Genomic DNA, 6611 nt, shown 5'->3' with positions numbered 1-6611 from the left:
AAGAGGTGCCACCAGACATTCTAAATAAGATCAGGCAAATTAAACAGACTCCTCAGGAAGGCAAGAAGTCCAGGAGCAGCCATGTGCTTTGCTCTCAGTTCCCTTTTCCCCAGAACTCCAGTGTTCTCTGCTCCCTCTCTCTTGACTCTCTGTCTCCTGACACCCCAGGACAGAAGCATCTTCTCCAAACTTCCAGCCTGTCCCTCTGCTGATGCTCATTACGCAGTTAAGTTTCTTGTGGTTACTGATGGGAACAATTGTTTTTGCCAAAATGATCTTAATTCCCTAAGCAGACACTGTCATCACTGCCTCATCTGACATGATAATCTCAGCCCATTGGGGAGATGAGGTCAGAGAATAGTGAACCTACACCTTTGGGTGACTGCCTCCTTCCTAGCTGTAGAATAACTGCCTGTCTCTTTCATCAGTGCATCCACCCCTCCTGGCAGCTGGCATCACAGGGGTATACTATCTACACAGATGACTTCCTTTATTTCAGAGTCTGCAAAGGAGACAACTGTCCTTCAGGAATCTGGGTGAGTGATCCTGTTTGAAAACGGTCTCTTTCTTTCAGGAAGAGAATCTGGCCCAGGCTGAATTCCCACAGCATATTTCCTGAGGCTGGAGTGGACTTGGGTGGAGGGAGCCTGGAGATGATAAGGTCCGTGAGCCCTGGATTCCCCCATCTTGGGGGGCTCCTTCAGAGGTAGTGGCTGTGGTGCCCTCCCAGCAAGGAGGGGTCCTGGGAGTTAGAACATTTATGACTGACTCGGAAATTCACTTGCTCTCAGTATTCCCTTTGGGAATCTCAGGCTCTATTTGGTAGTGTATATATAATTTCTCCTAGAATTGAATGAATTATGAGCTATAATTGAGAGTCCAGGCTGTGGGTAGTTCTTATGTATTCGAGGGCCACTTACTTGACTGTGCATATTTACAGCTCTAAGTATGGGGTCTGGAGGACTTAATGAAGATGGTGATTATTATTATTATTATTTCTACTGGAAGCACCTGTGCTCAGTGGCATGAGAGAGACTGTTTGTTCCTTTTCTTTTTCTTCTTTTTTTGAGTTGGAATCTCATTCCATTGCCCAGGCTGGAGTGCAGTCGCATGCACACTGATGGCCACCCCAGCATCCACCTGTTGGTGATCCCTCCGCCTTGGCCTTCCAAGTAACTGGAACTACAGGCGCATGCTACCATGACTGGCTAATTTTTATTTATTGTATAGACAAAGTCTCGCCAAGTTACCCAGGCTGGTCTTGAACCTGCGGGCTCAGGCAATCCACTTGCCTTGGTCTCCCAAAATCCTGGGGTTATAGGCTGAGCCACTGAGCCCGGCCATGTTTGTTCCTTTTTAAAGAGAGGGCAGGAGCAATTAAAGAAGAGTTATTTCATGATTGGGGGGATATATTGGCAAGCTGCTATTTCAAATTTAAAAATTTAAATCTATGGAGGTTTCTCTGACTTCAGTGAATTTTGCCTGATGTAACCCTGGCCTCGATACTCATTTTCTGCTCTTTCAGTCTTCCCCAAGAACACATGCTCATGTCTTCCAGAGCCCTCTTTGGGGACATTTTTAGAGTTTGGACATCTTACAGATGTGTTGCATTTGTTATTATTCTGTCAGTTAGCAAACTATTATCTGCATATAAAGTATACTATCTATATATAAATATGTGCATTATTTGTATTTATATTAGTTATATTCCATGCCTTACAGTTTAGGAGAAATGCTAATATTGCTCAATATTTCCTAGGTAGTATCTTTTATACTTATTATTTTTTAAAGAAAATTCAGAAAACAATTATACTTTATAACAAACAAGGTAAAGGTCTTCTATCTGCTATTCTAGTACCGAGTAATTACATTTAGTAAATCCAATTTTAAAATGAAATATGTTCTTTAATAATTTACTATTTTGATATTTTCATTTTTGCATACATGGTATAGGCCTATAGATTAATAGTAATACACAGGAAGTTATAGACAGATAAGGAAACAATTTCAAATAGACCTAAGGAAAATGACCATATGAAAAATTTAGAAACTCTATGTATATACACACATATACCCATGTACACATAAACATACATACATGCATACTTATGTATATAAATTCAGAGAAGTAGAATTTGAAGAAGGGAGCTAACACTCTAAGTTTATATAGAATGATAGTTACTATTTTCTCTGAAGCCACACAATTTGTAATCCAATCAAGCTCTGCCCTTTACCAGCTGCAGGACCCAAACAGTCCTTTAGCACATCTAGACCTAAGGACACATGTCCAAACACTAAGGGATTGTTAGCTCTCTTCTTCAAATTCTCCTTATCTGGATTTACATACGTATGATGCATATGTGTAATATGTAGATGTGTGTGTATGCATATGGTTTCTAAATGTATACATGTCACAAGGCCCTCTCATACTGGGTTGTAGTAAAATTTAAGTCAGGTACTATAAGCAAAGCATTGAGGGAAATACCTGGTACCTAGTAAGCACTATATAAATTGAGTTTTCACTGCAATGCCACTATTAGTATGTATCAATAATTTAAATAGCAGGTAATACTTTTAAACTCATAAAACTTCTTCTTAAAAAGACACATTTTATTTTATTCTATTTTGAGACAGGGTCTTGTTGTATCACCCAGGCTGGAGTGAAGTGGTACAATGACAACTCACTGCAGCCTTGACCTCCTGGGCTCAAGTGATCCTACCTCCTCAGTTTCCCAAGTAGCTGGGATTACAGGTATGCACAGTTTATTATTTATGAGTGAGAAATAGTGGTTATTGGGGGAACACAGTGCTTTAAATGCCATTAAGAAAGTAGTCCTGTGTGTCTATCAGGATCCCTGGTGTTAACATTGAGTAACATTCCCAGGAAGATGGCAGAATGACCTCCAGTGACTTGGTCACAGGAATAATCTTCCTGTCCCAGACTGGAATAGGAATCCTGGGGAACTCTGTCTTTCTCTACCATTTTATCCTCACTGACTTCTGGGAGCAGAGTAAAGCCCACTGATTTGGTTCTCAAACACCTGAGCAGAGCCAACTTCATAGTTATTCTCTTTAAAGGAATCCCTCAGACAATGGCAGTTTTTGGTTTGGCTTATTTTCTAAATGATATTGATTGTAAACTTGTCTTTTATATTCATAGAATTGCCAGGGGTGTATCCCTCCCTCAGTTCCATGTGCCTCTTAAGTATCTTCCAGGCCATCACAATCAGCTCCAGTAATTCCACATGGGTAGAGTTCAAAGTCAAAGTCCCCAAGTTCATTGGTCCCTCCATATACCTGTGCTGGGTCCTGCATATACTGGTAAACGTATTCCCATGTAAGTGACTGACATATGGGGTGGGAGGAATCTCACTGTGTTGAAAGATTTGGGATTTTGTGCTGCTGTAGATCCTGGGAAAGTAATTAGCACATTGCATGCAGTCCTGTTAACCTCATGATCTGGGCCAGTGGATCCATGGTGTTTATCCTATTCAGGCTCAAGCAACAGGTCCAACACATTCATAGTCTCCTGTTTACCAGGTCATCCTTGAGACCAGAGCTTTCCAAAGCATCTTTACCCTGGTGAGCACCTTTATGCTCTTTTATACACTATCATCTTAACAATGCTGGTCAACACCATTGTAGTTGTGACTACATGTTTCCCAGCATTCTGCCCCTGTATGCTCATCCACAATTACTCCACTGTTTCTAGGCTCTGCTCTACTTGCTGGTACTGGAAAACAGACCATCCTGGTCTGGTCAGAGAGCTCTAAACATTTTGATTTCTGTACAGGTTCCATTTAATATTTTTATTCATTCATCTTGGAATATCACACTCCCAGTAGCAGTGCTTCACTTTATACACACATTGTAGACTGAGTCCTTCCCCTAACATCACTTGTAATGTAGTCTGGAATCCAGCCAGTACAGAATGCATGACACAAATGCTAATATAATTGCCATCAATGATTCCCATGGAGAATATCCCAGTACTATGGAAGACTTACACATTGAGACCATGTGGATTCCAGTGGTTATAGTATGCTTCTAGGAGTATGAGATATTTTTCAGTAAAATTATATTCGTTAATATATTAAAATCTTTTAAATATTAATTGTGCTTGTTTTTGTCAATTAAAAGTGACCAGCACCATGCAGAAAAGTCAAGTTTTTGTATTCACAGGACATGTTTACTGTGCCATATGCCTTAATGTTAATGAAGATTGACATTGTGTGCAATTCTATTGCTCTACTTGCTTTTTGAATACTTTGAGGTTTTTTTTTCTTTTAGTTGTAGTCTTACTCTGTCACTTAGGGTGGAGTGCAGTGGCACACTCACAGCCACCGCAGCCTTGACCTGCTAGGCTCAGGTGATTCTTCCGCCTCAGCCTTCCAAGTAGCTGGAACTATAGGCATGCGCCACCATGCCCGGCTAATTTTTTGATTTATTGTAGAGATGGGGTCTCACCAAGTTGCCTAGACTGGTCTTGAACCTGTGGGCTCAGGCAATCCTCTCATCTCAGCCTCCCAGAGTACTGGAATTATAGGTGTGAGCTACCACGCCTGGCCATATTTGAGGTTATTTTTAACATGGCCACTTAGGGTTGTAGATTTCAAAGTGCTACTTGAGACATTCTCTTTATAATTCAGTCTTAGCAGCAAAAAAGACTGAGGTATACAGTTATGAAACTGACCATAATTTTTCCCTTTCATTTAGATGATCAGAGAATTTAAACACAAAATGAAGTCTAGTTTTATATACCTCATTATGGCTTAAATATTAGAATTCTTTTTTTTTTTTTGAGTTGGAGTCTCCCTCTGTTGCCCAGGCTAGAGTGCAGTGGTACGCTCATGGCTACCGTAGCCTTGACCTGCTGGGCTCAGGCGATCCTTCCTCCTCAGCCTTCCAAATAGCTGGAGCTACATGCCCAGCTAATTTTTTGATTTATTATAGACACGCGGTCTCACCATATTGTCCAGGCTGGTCTCGAACTTGTGGCCTCAGGCAATCCTCTCGCCTCAGCCTCCCAAAGTGCTGGGATTATAGGCTTGAGCCACTGTGCCTGGCCAACGTTAGAATTCTTTATAAGTCTTGAGTTTCTCTTTTAATAGTTTCTGGTTTTCATTTTTTAATTTGTGTTTTCATTTTCATGTGTGTTATTAGCTGTTGTCCCAAATTTAAGTGTGAAATAAAGGTTGTGTATAAATGGATAGACAATACATTTTGCATAGAGCATGGGATTTTCAGTCAAAGATCTTATCTGTTGACAAAGGTTATCCATTATAGGTTTACATTCACAGTATCATCTTAGAGAATAGAGTGTCAGACCTGTTCAGCAAACAGGAACAAATGGGACTGCAGAGGATACACAAGAGTCAGAGTGACATGGGAGGAAGCCTGAAGATACACAGTGTGAAGGACATTTAGGGTCAGATTAAAGACTGTGTTTCTCAGATCCTGAGGGTGATGGTAGATATTGAAAGGATACAGTGTTGGGATTGGGTAACAACATTGTTTGATTATATTTAATTAAACTTTCAGATTTAACAAAATTAGAAGGGAAAAGTATATGAGACAATAAGTAGTAGGATATATTTTAATATTTAAATGTCAATGAATGATGGTTTAAACAAGGATGAGTGCAAACTAGAGGAGCAAAAGTGGACTTGTGGGAACTTTAGAAGGTAGATTAGTCTGAAATCAGACATGATGCAAACTAGGATGTGTAGGAGAAAAAGGAAAATCTTAGTGAACTAAGTTGTTTCTCTCAGGAGTAATTTGGCCTATATGGATATTTTAGGGCATTTGGATACCTATAGATGGAACAGTTTGACAAAAAAATCATAAATTCACTTTCATAACTTGAGAGTTGTGGTACTTGGGAAATACTTTAGGCATAAAACTAAACAGACTTTCAAGAAGAAATGAGCAAATTGAATAAAAATATGATACTTTAAACTAGATGACATATAACAATTAGCAGCATGGAATGAAGTCATAAGTCCGTGGAGTTGAAGAAGCAAGAAAGCTGTGTTGTGCACTTGGGTCTGTACAGTATGTACTATATATGGATCCCAGGTATATGGCATACAGGTGATGCTAGTGAAGGCGAGAAGGTAATTAGAACTCTTTCCTCTTAATAGAAAACATATAAACTTCCTCAAGGTCTTCTTTTAACTTATCTTATGCAGTTCTACTCTCTATGTGTTCTCAGTCCTAGATTCTGCTAAGTTTCCCAATATAAACACATGGGGAAAAAGTCATTGGATGATAATTTTAGCAAAATATGCCTGTCTTTTGATGCAACAAAACTGATTATAAACATGCATCTTGCTCCTCAGTTCGGCCATCAGTTTTACCTAAATCGCCCATCCTCTTCTAATCATTTTTCTTGTCACAGTTTGAGCAGATTCTGCACCAGATCTCAGAGAGTTGGAGAACTTATGAAAGTAGAAACAGGGATAAGATCCATCCAACTGCAAGATGCCCCCTTTCTACTGAGATAGGAATAAGCAGGACTAGTTTCCTAAGATAAACAGGTAACTGAGATAGTGTCTCTAGACAAGTGAATAGCCTGGTTTTCTGAGTCCCTGCAGAAAAGAACACGATAT

Source organism: Carlito syrichta, unplaced genomic scaffold (genome assembly GCF_000164805.1).
Source record: "Carlito syrichta isolate Samal-C Ts95f unplaced genomic scaffold, Tarsius_syrichta-2.0.1 Scaffold308243, whole genome shotgun sequence".
NCBI classification, from domain to species: Eukaryota; Metazoa; Chordata; class Mammalia; order Primates; family Tarsiidae; genus Carlito; species Carlito syrichta.
Note: the sequence above shows the minus strand (reverse complement) of the source record.